The sequence below is a fragment of the Humulus lupulus genome, chromosome 4 (genome assembly GCF_963169125.1).
Source record: "Humulus lupulus chromosome 4, drHumLupu1.1, whole genome shotgun sequence".
NCBI classification, from domain to species: Eukaryota; Viridiplantae; Streptophyta; class Magnoliopsida; order Rosales; family Cannabaceae; genus Humulus; species Humulus lupulus.
This window is the reverse complement of record NC_084796.1, coordinates 90,453,504-90,475,978: the sequence shown is the minus strand read 5'-3', so window position 1 is coordinate 90,475,978 and position 22,475 is coordinate 90,453,504.

The window sequence follows — 22,475 nt, the reverse complement described above, 5'->3', positions numbered from 1 at the left end:
GCATTAATAATTCCAACCTCTATAAATAGAGTTGGGGTATCCCTGATTAAAGGGTGAGGTTTTTCAGAGAGAGAAACTCTGTACTCAGTGCAATATATACGCTGCGTGAGAATCACCATTGAAGCTTGCTATCACAAGCTTCAAGCTCACTAAATAATAGAGATTCCTGGACTAGGGTTCTTTTATAACCTAAAACATGTAAAATCTTGTGTCTTTCTTGTTTATCCTTTAATCTCTCAGATTAAGTTGGCAAAGAAAAAGGCAGTCAAAATTTTGGTGCTTTCATTGAGAGCTTAAAGGAAGTACCATTTAGGCATCTAGTTGGTGCACCTCCATTCCACCAGTTGAAATGCCACTTGTTGCTTTAGCCGGTGTGCCTCCCGAGCACCCAGCTGAGCTGGCGCGAGATCTGCTAGCTGGTGTGCCTCCCAAGCACCTAGTAGGGGATGGAACCCCACCTATGCAACAATATCAAAGAAGGCATGTCAGAACCCTAAAGACAATCAAGTCCCGTGGCCAGCTAATATGGGTGCAGGCCCAGAAGCACGAGAACACCGCCAGCCCACCAGTGCCTGTGGAGCCCAGGGCGTTTCGCCCAGGCACGCCATTACAGAACACGTGGCGCCTACAGGTGGGACCCCTAGGCACCTCGCCATCTCCAGAGAATCAAGGGATGAGAGGCAACATGCGAAGTTTTCTTGTCGGCGGGAAGCGCGACCTCAGCATCTTGGTAAGCAATGAGAATGTTGAGTCCGACGGGGAAATCAAGGTGGCTCATCTTGAGGATAATGGCGCGTTCTGAGGTTAGGCTAACCTACGGGACAACCTCAATGCTCATCGGTGCAATATTATGAACGGGCGTAAACCCACCAAGAAAGGTCTGTCAGACCTACGAGATAATCTCAACACCCGAAGAAAAGATAACTCGGCGCAGAGCTCAACCCAGGCCGCTACCCGCTTCACGTGGAATTCGAGAGTCTGAAGAGGATCATGCTAAGAATGGCTCGATGACAAGGCAATGACTCAGACTAGGAGGACGAAGAAGGGGAGCCGTGCGCTCCTCACATAGTGGAAGCCCCTTTGCCATAGGGTTTCAAGATGTCGGCCATCCCATATTATGATGGCGGCTCAGACCCAACTAAACACCTTTCAAAGTTCAATAGGTTGATTTCAGTGCACTGCGTCTCTGAGGAGGCTAAGTGTCATGTGTTCTCGATTACTCTAACAGGACCACCAGATGAGTGGCTCAAGAAGTGTCGACTAGGATCCATTCAGTCGTTGCACCAACTATCGTGCTCCTTTCAAAGACAATTTATAGGAGCTCGAAAGGTGAGCTTCAAAGTCATCGCATTGGCCAATGTAAAGGAAGAACCTTTTGAGACCCTCAAGGAATATATCAACAAAATTCAAGGAGGAAGCAGCGAGAACCAAGAGGGTCGACAATGGCAAGCAATTGATGGCCTTGTAGTCCGGCATTCGCGTGGGATTATCGTTGTGGGATGACCTCCAACGGAGAGGATGCTGACGGCTTGATGACTTCATTCATCGATTACAAGAATATATTAGCTGGGAGGATGCCCAGATTGGAGCATTTGGAGGGCCTGTCACCTTCCCTGCTCCGACCGCACCTGGCCCCGCCGCTTCAAGGATCTTGTATCCACCTTACTGTCCTGTCGAACTGGGTTTGAGGGGAGTTCAATCCAGTCCAACCCACGGCCTCTAGTGCCATGTCGACCATTGGTTTCAGTGCACCTTCGACGGATATGAAGTGACATCCACAAGATACAGTGCTTTTCAGCCTGCATTCAGTGCTGGAGTTGCCACTCCATCCCAATTAGCCGTACCCAATCGAAACCTCGACAGTAGTAGACATGGGGGAAGGGAAAGGGCCGAAAGCCCAAGGGAAATGAAATCACGAAGGCTGAACAGGGAACTACCTCTAGTGAGAAGTATGTCTCGCAGTATTCTTTGTGGCTACGAAACAACATGTTCACTACTGGAAGCAACAACCCATCTGGAGGGACAGGGAAAGGCGAGATCCCGATATATTTTGTCATTTCCATAATGATATAGAGCACCAAATCAATGAATGTCGCTAGCTCAAGGATTAGATCAAGAACCTCACGCAAGGACAGAGGTGCTTACCAACTGTAGCAAAGTCAAGGAGTATGGTGGGATTTGTTCTCGTCGAGAACCCATTCACCCAAAAGAATTGGTCCTTTTAGTTCCGAGCATGATTCTGGTTGCCACTTGGAGCTTTGTAGCCTCTCCTTGGGACCGTGTGCTTCATCAGGGTGTAGTACCCACCTATTTCCCTCTTCTTTGGACACTGTAGAAAGCTGTAGATGTACAATATTTCGGCGGGAGATGGGGTGGGCCAGTTTTGCCTTCTATACAAAATGTAAAGTCCCGCCAGTACCCAATAATCCATTTAGGGACAACTAGAAGGGGGCTATGTCGATGAACTTGAGGAAGTCGACATAGTACTGGTGCAAGGGTAGGGTTGCACCAGCCTGGAGATGGGAGGCACTCTAGGGTTCGAGCCAGTGAATGCTCTCGTGCGCCCACTTGTCCTCCTGGGACAGACGCACTAGCATCTCACTGGCATCCACCCCGTAGTGGTCGAGAATCTTCTCCAGGGCACCTTAGTGACGTAGCTTGTTGTGGATGTCCTCTGCCTCAAATCCCATGGCAGGGTAGGTGTTGTCCGATGGCGACGGACCTGCATTGGCCTCTTCCTCCGAGAGGCTATCTCCAAGAGGCCTTGTCACCACCGGGTAAGAGGCCTCTCGTACTATGAGGGCTTCATTGCTACTAGTTACTTGTTTCCCCTTCTCGAGGTGTTGCCCCGCTTGTCGGGCCAATTGGAGGATCTCGGCATCAAAGGCATAAAATCCTTGTTGGTGTAATTGGTGAAGCTCCTCGGACACCTAAAACAACAAACCAAGCAGTTAGCACCTTGTCTGGAAGAAAGATCATCCAAAGTAAGATTCCCTAAGACTACTACTTGGAGAGGAGAAGAAAGAGTCTTTAAAGGCATGGGATGTCCTCGGGGCCAAAAATTCAGCATCGAAGAACAACACGAGAGATTATGAACACTGCCGAAATCTGGGGATTTTCTAGATTCTGTTCGAGTGTCCAGAAAGGCAAAAGCTACCCAAGATGGGAAATAGGCCATTTTGACCACTCCTAATGCCAAAATGTGTCTTAAAAGACTGGTAGAAGTTCAAAACTACCCCCAGAGTATCACATGGAGCCCGTTCCTAAGCATGCATCTAAAACTACCGAAAGTAAACCCAACAAAAACATGAAACTAGGAAATGCTTACTTGAGATATAGTGACAGTAAGTGCTGAAGCGGGTTCTAACTCTGAAGAATTACTTGCCGTCCGCCCAAATGTACGATGACTCTTGCCAATCGTCCCGACATGCAGAAGAAATTATGGAACGGTCGAATAACTGGGAAGATTAGGGAAGAAGATAGTGTGTTGGGTTTTCAAATTTCGAATGATAAGTGTGTTTGCTGAGAGGACACTATCAAGTTTTATACTCAAGACATGGAAGGGAAGCAGCTACACCCCGACTGCCAAATTACCTATGACGTAAGCACTCGAGAATGATCCAACGACCATATTCTAAAAAGGCACGAGTTGTTATCACTGGCCTTGGAAAATGACGTCTTGGGTATGGATCAAAAAGACGCCCAGAGTTCGGAGTCGAAGTTTTGGGTAGTGTAATGGACTTATCATTAATTGCATGAATTGATGGGCCCAACAATAGGGAGTCAACACATGGTACGAACTTTTCAGAGAAGTCAGAGGAAGCTCAAACGTCACCTCCTGAAGACCTTTCTAGATTTCTCGTCAATCTAAGTCTCCACTGTCCGAGGATGAATGAAGACTTGGGGGGAAAATGTTGTACGTGTTTTGACCTTCTGACACATGTCCGAGGATGAGGGCCAGGCCATGGAGTCCTCGAGATGTGAGTTCATTGATGTAATCTAGTTCGGTCGAGTTAAGAATGCCTTAAGGTGAGATTATGCCCCGAGGTCTTCTCTCATACGAGGATGTCTTCCGTTGAGACCACATTTCAAGTCGGTCTCCGAAGTATAAATAACCACGTGAGGGCATGTAACGCCCCAACCCCAGGGACCATTACAGTGCACATTGCAAACAGTGCTAAACTCGCTAATCGAGTCATTTGGCCATAAATGTGTAACTAAGTATGATTAGCGGTTTAGGGATTAAAATTTTGGTTAAGATATAACGTTTCATTAGAACATTTAATATATACATTGGGATCCCAAAAATATAATTTAAAGGTCTATTACAAGAAAGTATTTACAACAGGCCATTCTAAGCGGCAAAACAGGGTTCAACCCTAGTTCCTCTTTCAAACCTCGGCAATGTATTGGTCGAGCAGCTGCATATGTACACATCATCACCTAAGCTCTCCAATATAAGGATGGTCCAGCTTTCTTTTGCCTTTACCTGCACCAAAAAGCACCCGTGAGCCGAAGCTCAGCAAGAAAACATGAATATGCTCATGAAAATAATATTAGATGATGTCATTATATCACACAGAGATTATAGCTCTAAAAAGATGAGTGACTGATCATTAAGCCACTAGCCATCAGGTGAAGAGGTGACTAATGAGTCATAGTCTGGACAGGTGACTGATGAGTCATGCTCTGGTTAGGTGACTAATGAGCCACACTCGGGATAGGTTACTAATGAGCCACGCTCGGGATAGGTGACTAATGAGCCACGCTCTGGATAGGTGACTAATGAGCCACGCTCTGGATAGGTGACTAATGAGCCACGCTCTAGATAGGTGACTAATGAACCACGCTCTGGATAGGTGACTAATGAGCCACGCTCTGGATAGGTGACTAATGAGCCACGCTCTAGTGGTCCCATACCCTCCTAGCCATGTGACCTGTGGGTCACCTTAGCCTTTTCTGGCTCTGGCTCTAGATTTCTAGCCTTTGGCTAGACAAGCGCTTATTAATATTCATCAAACTTGAGGTCGGTCCGGCATTAATGCTCATGTGAGTCATTCAATGCAGATGTTGATTAGATCTAATCTTTATTGGCTTGCGTTGAACACGCTAAGGTCGTCCTGACTTATGAGTCAGCACCGTGTGACCAGTGCCCAGTACCACTGCTGAACCTGACTAATGAGTCACAGCCTCATAGTTGATACTAACACCTTTGCCAATTCTGACTAATGAGTCAGTACCACGCACAAGTAAGCATTGCTACCAAACATATCTCATATGTCGAATATTCAAAGATGGGCATTCAACGTGCTTACTTAATAGTTGCTAGCATTATAATGATCATGCACAAACACAGAGACTCAAGCTCTGACCAATCTCATATTCATCATTCATGGCATGCCCTAATCACATGTTTCTCGTGCATCACATGCATCACACTTAATCATCCAGCATGCCTCAATAATAATCATATGCAAATGAGCAAGATTGCTAAGCATTCATTATGCTATCAATGTTTACATTTAAACATCCAACATGCATCATAAATAGCCATGCATGCCACACATGGGGTGGAGTTTTCTTACCTTCGGTCCAAGCACAGGTTACCAACAAACGAGCCACAAGAACGATCTCAATTCCAAGCCTCTAGTGATAACCTAGTCACAACCACAAATGGTGATCCAATGAGTTCAAGTTCTAAAACCAATCCTTGAATCAAAACTTAGCCCTCAAGACATCAATCCTCACTAATCCGGGTAGTAAGAATGATCTCGAGGCTTAAAACCATGTTCCCGGGGTCAAAACACGCAAACGGGCTTAAAAGCCTGCCTGAGCTACGACCCCCAGCACAACCTGAAGCAAGCGTCGCGGTGCCCAACACCAAGGGCCGCGGCCCAACTTCAGGGCAGCCATTTTTCTTCATTTTTAACCTTTTAAAACCTCCCAAAAACATGTCTAAGCATTCCCAAATCATCAAATCAAAGTTCCCAAACTACCAAATGGTCCAAAACCACCAAAACCTAAGGCTCAAATGAACTAAAAACTCAACGATTCACAAAGTCCAATTCAAGCTTAAAACTTTTAAAAACTTAAAACTTAAAACTTGAATTACCTCCGATTGAGTTGTTTTCAACTAAATCCTCAGGCTAATAAGCTTCAAATTTTCCTTAGAATTGCTATGCCTCGATCCTCATTTGAATCCGAGTCCTAGAACTCAAGATACCTTCGAAAACGCAATCGGGAGACGAAAAGGGAACTTTTAGGGAGAGAGAATGTACAGAACGTTATTTTTATTCCTTAAAAGGTTACTTCAAGCTTAAGTAGCTTCCAATAAAACCTAGTGCTCGGGGTCCCGAAAACACCCCCGGGGATATTATAGTCGAAACTTCTAGAATTTCCCCCTGATCTTACTAACTCCTAATTTATCACCCAATATTAATTCCCATTACCCAATAACCCGGTAATGCTCTAAATACCCCTTGACTTACTCCAAGTCAAGATTAAATCCTGTTGTGACTTTCCCACTAGCTTACCTCCTAGGATCGTCTTGTACTGGGTAACCCTGGCATAACCAAATAATAACAAAGCACCATGCCCATTTCACATATATGCCAAAAATGCCCGAAATGGCCAAAATATGGAAATCACCCAATTAATCACAAATGGGTTCACATGCATATTTAACACATCTAAACATTCATATTATCATTAAATAGCATAATAAATCAATTATGGCCCTCCCGGCCTCCTAATCAAGGTCCTAAACCTTATTAGGAAATTTGGGGTATTACAGGGCATGACCCGAGGTCTTGCCTCGAGGAGAAGATGTCTCCAAATGATGTTACACCCCGAGGGGCCCTTCCAACTTGGCCATTCTCCTAGTCCAGGATTCAGTTCCTCTATCATAGGAGTACTATCAGGTGTCGATCACTAAAGGTTTGGGCCCCAATAAGTGGTGTCCAGTTCGTACACTCCATAATCTGCATTTCCCACAACGCCGCCTAACATGAACAAACGCGCGCCGCACCCTGACAGTCGCAGGTGTGTTCCCTGTAAATTTGGTGTGTGGCTTTTTTCAACGGGCCCCGTAGAATCCGCGTGGGCCATAGTCTTTATTGTAACACAACCCTTTGTGTATTAATTTAACATTAATGCCCTGATATTAATGAAAGATGATGAGAATTATGGATCCTAACCTCTATAAATAGGGCTGGGGTGTCCCCTTGTAAAGGGTGAGGTTTTTTAGAGAGAGAAACTCTATACTCAGTGCAATATATACGCTGCGTGAGAATCACCAATGAAGCTTGCTATCATAAGCTTCAAGCTCACTGAACAATAGAGACTTGTGGACTAGGGTTCTTTCATAACCTGAACCACGGAAAATCTTGTATTTTCTTGTTTGTCTTTTAATTTCTCAGATTAAGTTGGCAGTGAAAAAGGCGGTCAACAACATAACATCTATTAAGAATTTTAATATAGTTATGTTTCTTATTAATTTTTATTTTAATTAATTTTTAATGAAATATAATTGAAATGAGTTATAGGTAATTATTTCCTTTTTTAATTTTGAAATTTGTCAAGATTTTTCATAATTAGTTATTTTTAAAATTTTCAAACTTATTTTTTCTTCTTTCAAATCAATGTTAAATTTTTGATCAATCTTTGTTTTTTGAAATTATTTAAAAAAATATATATTTATTATTTGTTATGTTTATTATTACTTTGTTATATTACTAAGATTATTGTAAAAATTCATATTATAATTATTATTATTCAATTATCTTATTAATTACTAAATCAATATGTTATTATTTAGTTATCTTATTAATTATTACATTAATATTTTATTATTTAATTATTTTATTCCAAACATCAACCTACTCTATTCCGACCTAGTGTATCCCTAAGAGATAGTATGCACACATCTACTTCTACCCATTTTCTCAAGATATTTGAATAAATATCTTGAAAAATTGAGTAATACTAGATGAATACATTGACTCGAATTACTATCCTCTAAGCATCCAGTAGATGTATGTCTATGACTTTTTGTTATTAGAAATAATAACAATTATCACTATGTGATAATATCCATCATATCATACATATGATGTTTTACAAGGTCTTATTTTGTAATGTTTAAGATTAAATGTTCTTTAATAATTATAGCTGCATTTATTAAGAATGTTATTATAGTGATGATTATTATTAATTTCTATTTTAACTATTGTTTGATTAAATATAATTAAAATTAATTATAGATAATAATTTTTTTTTCTTTCAAATTAATGTTGAATTTATGAATAATCGTTTTTTTAAATTATTTTAAAAAAAATTATTTATTATTTGTTAAGTTTATATTAATTTGTTATATTACTAATTAAATATATACATATATAAGTATCAAATTAATTATTTTTAATATCACTAAATTTAATTTAATTTTAATTAAATATTACACTTATTCATCATTTTCTATTTTTAATATCCTAATTTAATTCTAAATATATTTCCTAATTTAATTATTACAAATGAAAAACTCAAAATTAAATAATTATATATTATTAACTAATTTTATAATGATTTATCCTAACAATACTAAAATTTCTCCTAACTCTACTAAAATTTCGGAAGCATAACAACTATATTCTTACCTATCCCAAGAATTTAAAACACTGCAAATAACACTTAGAAACTTCCCAGAGTAATCACAATGTCATATTACTAATCAAATTCAAACACTAACAATTCATACAATGTTATACAGTAAGGCCCTAATTTCTTATAAATTATCGAGAATACACCGTTGAATCATAATCATAAATATTGTTCTTTTATTGAATAAAACTTGAAAATAAATATACGGATCCATGATTTTACAAAAATAAACTAATTGTCTTTAACATATTAAAATGAGCAAAATTTAAATAAAAATAAATAAATAGGCCCGATCGATCTTCCTCGACTATATGGTCCCCACGAGTACATCATGAAGCTCCTAGGTCCTACTCTCCACCAGCATTCTATCTTTAATTGTCTGTAATAATAACATCATAAGGGGTGAGCTTCTAAGCCCAGTAAGAAAAATACAAACAAGATTTAGTCATATAATCATTTAATCAACATATCCTAAATTACACAAGAGTCATAACAAAACTTATTTATACTAATCATATCACATCACAAAACCATAGGTTATATCATAGCCTAAGTCATAATCACAAATAATAATTTAAGTCATAACCATAGTCATAAGTCATAGGTCATAAGTCAAAATCGTAACTATAGGACATAGATCATAATAACAAGTCAGATATAATAAAAAAAACAAGTGCTTATACAGGGGTGGCAATGAAGCCTCGGACATAAGTTCGTCATACACCAGACATCAACTTAGGTCTGTCATAAAATTTTGGCAACCGAGCCTACTGGATATAAGCATGTCATACATCATTGGACACCTTAGGTCTAGACACACTTACGCCTTTATTGTACCTGAAATGTTAGGTCATACAAAACATAAACTAGATCATAAACTAAACTACCTAATTTTCCTTACCAAACACCGGAATATTGGAGACAAGAGCGGGATTGGAAACTCCTAAAAGCAAACATAAAGAAACCATAAGTCCTCTAGAGAAAAGAAGATGAATAGAAGATCTAAACCATTGGAAGAAAGACTTACCAAAAACCTTAAGTTTCAAAGAAATTGATCACCTAACCAAAAGTCATTATAACGAGTTAGGCAATGAAGAAAATGAAAAGAATAAGAGGCACTATAATGAACTAAACTTGTGGATAAAGAATACCTTGGATAGATTAGAACTTCAATCTGCACCTCAATACCGAAAAATCACTCTATCTTACTTCCCAAGTGTTTATAAAAGCTTAGATTGGAAATCTTTTAAATCCCAAAACCCTAGTGTTTCTCTCTAGAATGAACTTATCATCTTGGAGGCTTTGAACTATGCTTGAAAGATGATGAAAAATGGTTGAGTGAAGGGTCCTACTTATAGAGTTCAAGGAGAGAAACTAACTCCTTTTAAAATGAATAAATAAATGATTAAAAATACATTTTTCGCTCAATAGATGCCCAGAACTCGGTCAAAAATGTTTAGGAACAAGTCAAAGTTGTTGAGAGCTGTTTCTAGTTTCGAATTCCATGAAAATTCAAAAAAATTGTCAATGGAGCCAATATATCGCCCCCTATTGGCGAGATATCGCCTACACCATAATCTTGAAGGTCTGTGGTTTCGTTCGTGCGCCTACACCATATTCTTTCCCCCGACGGTAACTCTGTGACAAACTTATCTCTAAAAAGTTCGCATGGTATATCTAAGTTATCAATCATATTCATAGAGAAAAAAGATTGAGTAGCTCCTTAATCGAATAAAACATTGCATAGTTTACCATAGATAGTGACCTGACATGTTACCACTGTATTACTAGTTTATGCTTCACCTCTAGTAAGAGCAAAAGGTTTGGTTGGCAGAAGCTTGTTATCTTTCTTTTGGTCCTTCAATTTTGGGTAGTCCTTTTTAATGTGCCCTTCTTCTCCACAATTGAAACAACCATTCGTCTTATATCGACATTCTCCTCAATGTTTTCTCTTGCAGATAGGGCACTAGGGATATTCCACATAGGGCTTCTTATTCCTGTTACTTTCTGATACAGTCTTGTTCTTCTTGTCGGCTTTTTGATTTTGACCACCGTCATGTTTTCGTTTTTGGTCATTCTGTTCATTGTTGTTCTTTTTGGCGTCCCTTCCAGTTGCGCCTTCCTTCCAAATCCTTTCTTCTGCCTGCTCAGCTTCCAAGGCTACCTCTACTGTTTTTCATATGTGGTTATTCCCCGAATCAACTTTACATCACGGACTATCATAGGTTTCAGTCCTTTCACGAATATTTGAATTCTTAGCTTCTCGGTGGGTACCATGTCCGCCCTGAACTTAGCCAGCCTATCAAATTTTCTGGCATACTCTGTCATAGTCAAATTCTCTTGAGTAAGAGCAATTAATTTGTCCACCCTTGTTGCTAGAATCGCAAGACTGTAATACTTCTTGTTGAACACTTGGATAAACTCATCCTATGTCATAATGTTCACATATCCAGTCTTCTTCACTATATCCCACCAGATGCGGGCGTCTTTCTTTAGCAAGCTTGAAGCGCAGGAGACTCAATCTTCATTTTCCAGCCGCATGTGTTCTAATATGGACTCCACCGATCGAAGCCATTCTTCTACTTCTATTGGGTCAGATCCGCTGTCAAGGTTTGGCAATTGCTTCTTTCTAAAGCGTTCATACACTGCCTCATAGCGAGGTTCTACCAACTGTAGTAATTGTGCTAGAGGAATGACTTGTTGCACCACTTGTTGTTGCCCTGAGTTTATTTGGAACTCTTCTTCCCTTCTCCTTAGCTCTGCCCTAAGCTGGGCATTCTCACTTTCCAAACTTTCTCGAGTAGCAGTAGCTACCGGTTCTTCCACTACATTGGGTGCTTCTGGCACTCCCCGGGCTACTAAAAATTCTTCATATATGGGGGTGGCGGCTACTCTTTTTCCTCGCCCCTTTCCCCTTCCTCGGCCTCTTCCCTGGCCATTTAGTCTTTCAGATCTTCTTGGTTCCTGCTCCATGTGTCTTTTCTGTTTCCCCAAAAGAGAAAAAAAATTGAAAAAAACTAAGACAAACAAAACAAGTAGAGGTTATAACTTAGCCTATTGTACTACTGTCTATTAGGTCCATCTATCTATTAAAACTACCTTATTACAATGAAGTCCAACTCGAGTAAATGGTTCTTAACAATTGAATCTTCCATGGAGAAGGGTTGGGTTCAGTATATCGTATCCACTACTAAGGCCACATAACTTCCACATGGACCCAAAAGATAGGAATTTAATCCATTGCTTTATTAATTGTTATTCATTTTAATTAGATCCAATCTAATAATGCAAAGTAAATGGGCCTTCACAAATGGGCTAACCCATAAGAGAGGAATTTAAACTTTACACTTTCAACTTAATCCAAAACTCTTAACACTTAATAAACAATGAAAATAATAACAAAAGCAAATAACATGTTTTATTAAAAAAAGCAATTAATTACAAACTAGTGAAAATTTTCTAAAACAACATAAATAAAATCTTAAAGATGTGTTCTTATATACATATAATCCTCCAAATCTGATCCTTGTTCTAGCATATCTTGAGTGAAGTCCTCATAATCCTCTCGAGTGTAGATAAATCTTGAAGTAAAAGGAACTTGTTTAAGAAATCCTTCCCTAAGATTATCTGATAATTGATGAACCCTTTCTCCTATTTCTCCATTTGGTAATAAAATATCCTCGAATATCTTAAAATTGCGTGCAAACATATCCACCAATATGTCATATTTATCTTCAATAGGTACATCATTATCAAATAAAACTTTATTCCATGCTATCCTTAAGCTTGGTTCTGCTAACGGTAGTTTGACTGAGTGCATGATTTTAAAAGGGATGTATGACTATCAATAATCTTTTCTGTTTCCTTGTGAAATCGGTTGATTCTAAGAAACACTCTCTCAAACTCATTATGATACTCAGGGTCTGGTATTCTTCTTATTGCTTTAACCTTTCTAACCACCCTTGAGTCCATTGAGCTAATTTATGAAAATAACACAAGAAAGACATTACAAACATATTTCGAAAATAATGTGCATACTTACTTGGTAACAAGTTGGTCCTTTGTAGCTGTCGTGTGTATTTCGTGGGAACGTTCAGGACAAATATAGCTGTGTCTCTGATACCACATGTAACGCCCTAATTTCTCATAAATTATCGAGTACACAATGTTGGATCATAATCATAAATATTGTTCTGTTATTGAATAAAAAGTTGAAAATAAATATATGGATCCATGGTTTTACAAAAATATAATAATTGTCTTTAACATATTAAAATGAGCAACATTTAAATAAAACTTCAAAAGAACACATTCTTTAATAAAAATAAAAAAATAGGCCTGCTTGATCTTCCTCTACTATATGGTCCCACGAGTACATCACGAAGCTCCTAGGTCCTACTTGCCACCAGCCTTTCTATCTGTAATTGCCTGTAATAATAACATCATAAGGGGTGAGCTTCTAAGCCCAGTAAGGAAAATACAAACAATAGTTAGTCATATAATCATTTAATCAACATATCCTAAATTACACAAGAGTCATAACAAAACTTATTTATACTAATCATATCACATCACAAAACCATACGTCATATCATAGCCTAAGTCATAATCATAAATAATAATGTAAGTCATAACCATAGTCATAAATCATAGGTCATAAGTCATAATCGTAACTATAGGTCATAGATCATAATAACAAGTCAGATATAATAAAAAGATAAGTGCTTATACAGGGGTGGCAATTAAGCCCCGAACATAAGTCCGCCATACAGTGGACATCAACTTAGGTCCGTCATAAAATTTTTGCAACCGAGCCTACCAGACATAAGTCTGTCATACATCATTGGACACCATAGGTCCATGCATACTTACACCTTTATTGTACCTGAAATGTTAGGTCATACAAAACATAAACTAGATCATAAACTAAACTACCTAATTTTCCTTACCAAACACCAGAATATTGGAGACAAGAGCGGGATTGGAAACTCCTAAAAGCAAACATAAAGAAACCATAAGTCCTCTAGAGAAAAGAAGATGAATAGAAATCTAAACCATTGGAATAAGGACTTATGAAAAAACTTAAGTTTCAAAGAAATTGAACACCTAACAATTAGTCATTATAACGAGTGAGGCAATGAAGAAAATGAAAAGAATAAGAGGCACTATAATGAACTAAACCTATGGATAATGAATACCTTAGATAGATTAGAACTTCAATCTACACCTCAATACAGAAAAATCACTCTATCTTACTTCCCAAGTGTTTATAAAAGCTTAGATTGGAAATCTTTTAAACCCAAAAACCCTAGTGTTTCTCTCTAGAATGAACTTAGCATCTTGGAGGCTCTGAACTGTGCTTGAAAGATGATGAAAAAAGGTTGAGTGAAGGGTCCTATTTATAGATTTCAAGCAATGAAACTAACTCCTTTTAAAATGAATAAATAAATTATTAAAAATACATTTTTCGCTCAATAGATGCCCAGAACTCGGTCAAAAATGTTCAAGAACAAGTCAAAGTTGTTGAGGGTTGTTTCTTGTTTCGAATTCCACGAAAATTAAAAAAAAAATGGTCACTAGAGCTGATATATCACCTCCTATAGGCAATATATCGCCTACACAATAATGTTGAGGGTTCGTAGTTTCATTCGTGCGAAGTCGACGTGTTTTCTGTATCAATCATAGGCGATATATCGTCCCCTATAGTTGTGATATATCGGCATACGCTGATATTTCAAACATGTTTTTACACACTTTCAGCACACTTGAATTTGTTTAAACCACTTTGACTGAGTAAAACGTGATCCTAACAACTGTGGGAATGTTCTAGACTTCCTAGACTTATCCATGATTATTTTTATTCATAAAAATCCTTAAATCTTTAATAAACATATTTGTGACAAATGTCACATTCTTAATTATTCTATCTAAACCTTAGGTTATAATAAATAGTATTCTTAGGACTATCTTTATTAATCAAACCTTATGATAAAATTAATATTTCTAAACTAGGCTAAACTTATAAAATCCATAACTAGCTTTACGAGTTTCCAACAAAATCCCGGCTTGAACTAATAACCACAAAAACTAAAATACTAAGCTACTACTACTACTACCTAGCTAAGTAAAATTCCAAGACGTTACATATACACACATTCACAATATGTTATTCTACACACATATAAATATCACTAAACACATCTTACTTTCTACATACATTCACATATTAATTAAAATAACATAATCAAAACAACAAATACCTTGATGCCACAAAACTAGAAATACCCTAGTCACTAAATTTCCAAGAAATACTCCTTCACTTTTTATACAAATATAATATACATTATTATAAATAAAAATTTAAATAAATAAAAAAACTAAAAATATATATAAGCTTATATATACACTTAGCACACACAAAATATATATTTATATAAAAAAATATTATATATACATATAAATATATAAAAAATTATATATACATATAATTATAAACAAAAAAATTAAACATAAACTTAACATACACGACACACACAATAATACAAATATATATATATATTTATATGATAATATATATATATAGGGGCACATAAATATATCTACCAAAAAAACTAAACATATATATAAATATATACATATAAACAACACATATAACCATATACATTTAAATATAAATATAAATATGTACATATACATATAAATAGGTATTTATATATAAATATATACATATACACACTATATATATTTATAAATAAATAAAAATCTAATATATATATGGGTGTACTTTTATGGTTACTACCCATGGATGGTTATTTTAATATTAACAATTAGATTAAGATCAATGGTCCATATTTATAGTTGTTAATTAATATTTCTAAAAATAAGTTTTGATTTTTTCAATTTTTTTGGAAGGGTTACCTAATGAAAAACGTGTATTTATTATGAAAATATAATATTGTAAAGTTTTTATTTTTAAAATTAATGACAATTTCTAAATATAGCTAGTGTCTCTCATTGGTTGGAAACAATATTAATTATGGCAAAAAAAAAACTAAATTCGAAATTAATGTAGAAAAAAATATTTACCTGTTGGTGACTTGCTATACCAAGTGACTATGTTGCCGCATCATTATAATTGTTAGTACCCACTTATGGGTAGTAACCATTGAGAAGTCTTTCATATATATATATAATGTGTTAAAAAACTTACAATATATATAGGCAGAGGCAGTGGTGTGGTGGTGGAGGCGCATGCGTCGTCGGCGTGGTGGTGCTCCTCCCGGCGTGGCGTGGTGGTGGTCGAATTTTGTGAGGGAGGGAATGAAATGGTGACGGAGATAGAGAGAGAGAGAGAGAGAGGATAATGGTAAGGAGATAAAGAGAGAGAGAGAGAGAGAGAGAGAGAGGGGATAATTTTGAGGGATTTGTGAGGGTTTTCAAAGAGAGGGATTTTCGGGTTGTGAGGAAGAGGTGTCAGCGCAGAGATAAGAAATGAGGAAGAAAGTGTAGGACTTGGTTACATAAAAGTTTAAGGGGCGACATGTGCGAATATTAGGGATGACGCATAACCCCTAATATTAAAACATACAGTTTTGAAAAAAATTCCCCAAAATAAGACCGTGTATATTTTCCCTCTATGGTGGGTTCAAAATTCGTTAACTTAGAGGGGCGACGATATTTGATATGAGGGGCGACACGTTGCCCCTGATATTGTTTCCAATATTAGAGGCGACTAACATCATGTTGCCTCTAATAATCCCAATATTAGAGGCAACCATAAGTCGTCCACTGATATTCTCGCCTCTAAAAATAGTTTTTCTTGTAGTTTGCAGTATTTTGTAATGGTTATTTTGGTCGATTATCCTTTATATATAAAAATTAACTTTTAGACCTTGTTGTTGACGCAGTTTTTTCGCAAACGTTAGATTAAGAAATCCAATAAGAAAGATATTAGTGCTCTTTTCTAAACTGTAATGAATTATATGAATAACTTCTCACACTTACACTTTTATGTGGTTCACTGGTTAAAATTCATCTAGTCCATGAGACAATATTATTTATCTCTTCCAATTTCTATAGAGTTTCTGTATTACAAAAAGTCATCCTTTTTCCTGTCCATTGTCCCTAATATTTATAGTGGATATTCCTGGACAGGTTTTGGTAACCGTGTGCATAAATATGGTAAATAATCAATCAAGATAATTCCTATTTACATAGGAATATGATTGCCTATAGAAATTACTCCTGTTATGGCGGGCAATAAATGTGTAATAAAGCATGGGCATTAATGAGCGTATAAGGGACCTCAAAGTCTTTTGGGATCTTTCACTATGCGTCATGACCAGGTTTCCACGAGCTGAACATCTTCATCGAGCTGGTGATCGAAGAGTGTACAAACTTTAGTTCAGAGAATCCTAAAGGAGATCTGGCCATTACATGTCTCGAACTAGATGATTGTCCTGAGAGGCAATCTAGAGATTATCCATATGTCGCCTTGCCAGGTCATAACTCGAGTTGCTCACATAAACGTTAGCTCGATGTTCTACTCACCTGCTTTTTTTGTGTGTTTCTCTAACATTTGTCCCCCTAGGTAAATAATTTCGTCCACGCTTATTTTGGGGTACAAATTTCCCCCCCAAGCACCTTCTCGTGCTTGACGTCATCATATTCTAACACGCACAGTATGAGCTTTTAGGCTTCTGTCATGTGAAATTGTCCCTGCCCACTACTCGATAGTTCAACACGTGGCCGTCTATAATTGGAGTTTGTTTGGATTTTGAGGATTGTGATAACTGTCCTATACCCTTTTTTTCCTCTGCATGGCTCATTTAATCTTGGCCTTTGGATCCTGAGCTAACCCGATCAAAAGACCCAGATTAATTCCTGAAGTTTACGTATAAATAGGGAGATTAGGCCTGAACTTCACCACCTTCGCATTCAAAATCTTTCCATTAAAAAAAACATCAATTTTTCTCTCAAGCCTCTTTCAAAAAAATTCATCATTCTTCCATTTTTCAGAAGCTCTCAAGCTCCTACTGTTGGAACCACCAGCATCCTCTTTGAGTATACAAATAAATTGTAAGTACCTCTTCATCTTGTTTGAATCTTTCATTCTTTATTTTCCAATAAGTTCCTTTTATTTTGATTTTTTTTCTCTCAGTATTATCTCATATTATAGCCATGTATGAGTTCAATAGGGATTTGTTTAGGCTAAAAGAATGATACTAGACTTGTTTAGGAATAAGGTGTTTGAAAACTAGGCAATTTTTCTGGGTTTTGTAAGGAAATCTTCGTTGATGAACCAACTGAGACAACTATTTGGATGTAGGTTGAGAGGCTTTAGGTTTGGCTCTAGGTAGCTTAAGGGTCATGATTCCTTAAGCGATTTTGCATTAAACTGCTTTCAAAAAGGTGACAGGCCTAACATTCGAATTCCGAAGTATCAAGGAATTCCCCCAGTCTGTAGCGCGTGGCTAAGGACTATGTGTGGCAACACGCATTGATGCTAGGGTGCCTTTTAGCTCATGTATATTCTAGGTTAATAAAACTGAATTCAAACCCTATGATCTTTTGACCTTTGTCGACGTAGCTTGAAATTATTTTTGGTCCCTACTAATTAAGCCGCTTTGTCGTCAGGTGAGCTAGATCATGAGCCAACAAAAGAAAAATGTTGCAAGATCTTCTTTTCAAGGAAAAGATAAGGGCAAGCAGATCGTGTTTGATTCTCCTATTCCCCACTTCAGCCTAGTGGTGGACAGGGAGATCATAGTAGATCCTGACACCTTTTTTGAGGCCGAGCATATCGTGTCTCGAATAACAACTGAAGGGAAGGTGAACAAGATATTGCTGAGCCACGGGATTAAGATGGGGACTGATGGCCTTATTGCCCAACCTCCACTGGGAGGAGAGCAGAATTGCACCCCACTTCAAGTTGACTGTAGGGCATGGAGTGATGAGCAGCTGAAAGCACATGCTTTCCTTCCCCTGGACCAGTACTTTGTAGATTTTTTAAACTACATCGAACTAGCTCCATTCCTGCTCCCACCAAACTCGTATCGACTTTTGGCAGGGCTGAAATATTTATTTTTGAGGCACGAGTGGGAGGTCCCTACCACTGCCTATATTATGTACTTCTTCTGCCTCAAAGCCAGCACTGACCAGAAAGGGTGAGATGACAGTTTCTACTACCTCACTCGTTTCCCCAACACGACCTCCGCCACCGACCTCCCTAGCTACCCAAATGACTATAAAGATCAATTATTTATGTCTAATGAGTTTAAGAACTACACTCACCGGTACTTCAACTGTCCTCGTAAGTTTCCTAACTCTCCGAACTACATACGTGAATTCCCTTATTTTTTTAATAAGTTTAATCCTCCTAACTGAGTTTGTTCTTTATGCAGCTATATTCAAGAGGACAGGGCAATTTGAGAACCTTGGAGGTCTATAGATGATGCTGACCCATCTTCCTTTGAAGGAGAAGGACTTCTGAAGGGTAGTGAATGATGCTACCTTGGTGGCCTGCAATCTGATCCGTAAAGATCACATGATGGCTATCAGAACCCAAGGTCTGCCCCCCGTGCTTCCCGAGCTTCCCCGTCCTCAAGAAGTTCTTCCCGCCATTGAAGATGACGAGGAGGATGAAGAGGTGGCACTACTGGTGCACAAGAGAAGAGCTCCTATGGATGGGCAGCATCCTAACCCAAACCGAGCTGATTCTGGGGCAATAGCCGACACTTCTGGCCAAGGTAACCCTTATAGAGAATTAGATCGGGCTGCTGCTAGTTTTAGGCTAATCCGATTCAACCCATGTCAGCTCGTGTGTCAATCTTCAGTTGACCAAGACATGAACACAACCCTCCTCCAATGTGTGGACCACCTGGTGGTATGCTACGACCATAGCTACACTAGATACACTATGTGGTAAAAAATACCCTCCATTTTAAGTCTGCCATTTTTTAGGAATATGGTACGAATCGTAGGACATGGCCTTCCTTACGTCAGTGTGTATTCTCCATCGATTTTAGGCAATTTGTAGATGAGTCTAGCTCGGACGAAGAGCCTAAACATCCTAGGACCTAGGATGTGATAATTCTAGAGTCCACCCCACCCACGGTAGTCCAGGAGTTAGAGGTTTTACCCAATCTAATTCATAACACTGAGTCGATGATAATAGCTTCCTCCTCAAGCTCGGAGGCCAAGATTCTTGCTCTATTCTTTTCTTTGCATTATTTTGACTAACTATTTCTTGTATCTGAATTCTCTACATGTTCCTTTACAGGTGAAGAGATGATTTGACGGGTGCCTTGGGTTTAAAGGCTGCATTTAAGGTTGGCGGGGTCGGAGCTGGGCCCGTGAAAAAAAGGGCTAGAATGTGAAAAAAACATGCTTCCAAGACTGGAACTTCCACTAAGTCTCCTGTCAAAGATAAAGGTTTCAGCTCCACCTGGGAGTAGCAACATCAGGCTCAGCCCCAAGCTCTGGTAACGAAAACCACTATCCTTGAAGCTCTTTCTTGTCTTCCTCGACATGCACATGCCTTGGTTCCTCTGGTTATTCAGGGCGAAGCCCCCTTCGTTCAGCTCCCAGTAAAACCACTCGAGCTGACAAGGATCCCAGAAGCCTTCCGAGGGATTGTGTATAAAATGGCAAGCCATATGGTGGGCCATGCATATAGAGCCAATGTTAAGGACCTGAGGGCCATGGAGGAGCGTGCTTTCGAAGATGTTCTTGAGTTTTCCATGGGATTGAAACTAACTGTGAGCCACCTTTGTTCCTCCTATAGTACTTCTTTTTCTTTCCTTTTTTTTTTTTTTTTTGAGCTAACTTTGACCTGCATTTTCCCTTTGCAGTCTGTCTTGAATCAACTCTGCAATATTACTCAGGTTCGAGCTAGGGAGGAAGAGCTCCAAGACACTCTGGCCCCTTCCCAAGAAAATGAGCAGATTTCTAAGGTCGCCCTGGCCACCTCCCAGAAGAACGAGCTGGTTGCCAAGGCTGCCCTGGCAGCTTCCCAAGAGAACGAACGGATTGCGAAAGACCAGCTACACGTCAAGACTGATATCTTCAAAAAGAAACTTGATGAGGTCGAGACCAAAGTCTAGGAAGAGGCTGAGAGGGCGAGACTGGAGATTGTAGATTCGATGAATTATCTGGAGGAGATGCTTTACCAATATTGGGCTTTCAACAAAGACAGAGATTTTTCCTTCATGGAGTTGGAGTTTTGGGGACCTTATCTTGCCAAGTTAAAGGTTCGATTCTCATAGGAACCTGCTAAAACCCTCGATGCTTCTTGAGCTGCGGAAGGGGACAGCGAGAAGGTGACATCACTTGAGCAAGTTGACGAAGCTCAGTGATGCTTCTTTTTTGTCTACTTATATTACTTTTTATCTTGTAATTAAGTCCTTAAGGATTGAAACAATTGCCTTCGGGCTCAGATCGAGGTTTTTTTCTCCTCGAGATAACTATACATTTTAGTACATGTATGTTAGTTTGTGATCGATTTGTGTTCCACTTAACCTATTATCTTCTCGTGTGTTATGAATCTTGAATTCTGGCACATTGGAAATTGTAGGGGATGTCTTTAGATCGAGAAAGGTTTTTGATGGCTTGACTAAATAATTTTAGTCAATACCCTGGATGTACCCAAGAATTTGCCCGCCTAATTACGGTGAATCTGATAGGAAGCTGGTCTCGGACCTGGTTGTGTCCAGGAGTTTTGTCTGCTAAAAAGTTTTGTACGTGTTAAGAATCAGGCCGCAGACCTAGTTATTTCCAAGGTTTCCTTGTTGTCTTCTAGGTTTTGTTTTTTCTTAGAAATTTCCTAACTTAGTTAGTATTCGAAATATTTTTGAAAATCTGGTCTTTAAAAAGTCGTTGAATAATCTATTTTTCAAAATTCTATGTTTAAAACTTTATCTGAATATGCTAAATTCTTTTAAAATCTCTCTTCGGTTATGTGACCCCAAGCGACCAGAACTTATACATGTTCTAGGTCGCTTTTACAAAATGAGCACGTGACACATTTCAATAATAAGATGAAAATATTGAGTAGATAAAAAATCTAGTGTTTTTAAGATGAAATGAGTTTTATAAATAAGTCTAACATGGAATAGTACTAAAAAAGTTTAAAAAAAAAATTAATTATGCCATCTACTACTGATAGTATTTTTAAGGTGCAAGCCATTCCATGTTTGTGGGTCTATTTTTCCATTCAACCGAGCTAGTTCAAAGGTCCTTTCTTGTAGGATTTCCACGATCTGGTATGACCCTTCCCAGTTCGGTCGTAACACACCATCCTTGGGATCTTTATTTGCCAAAACACCCTCCAGAGAACTAAATCACCGAGTTTGATTCTGCAATATTTTACCTTCGAGTTGAAGTAGCGAGTGATTCTATGTTGATAATGGGCGAGCTGTAATTATGACGCTTCTCATTTTTCCTTGATCAGATCTAGGGATGCACTAAGTAGCTCATTGTTTTGATCTTTATCAAATGTTTTATGTCTATGGGTCATCACCAGTTCATCAATTGAAGCATAGCCTCACTTCCAAAGGCCAGAGAGAATGGGGTATATCCTGTGTAGGTGCGATGTGAGGGTTCTATAGGCCTAGAGTACTTGTGGGAGCGGCTCAGGCCATAATCCCTTGGATTTATCTAACCTCTTCTTTAAGATCTCCTTTAGGGTTTTGTTTACATCCTCGACCTGCCCATTAACCTGCTGGTATGTTACCCACGAGAAACTCTTAGTGTTGGGAATTGTGCCCTTAAAGTAATTGTAGTTGACAATGGTTTTAATGAAATAAATGAATAAATTG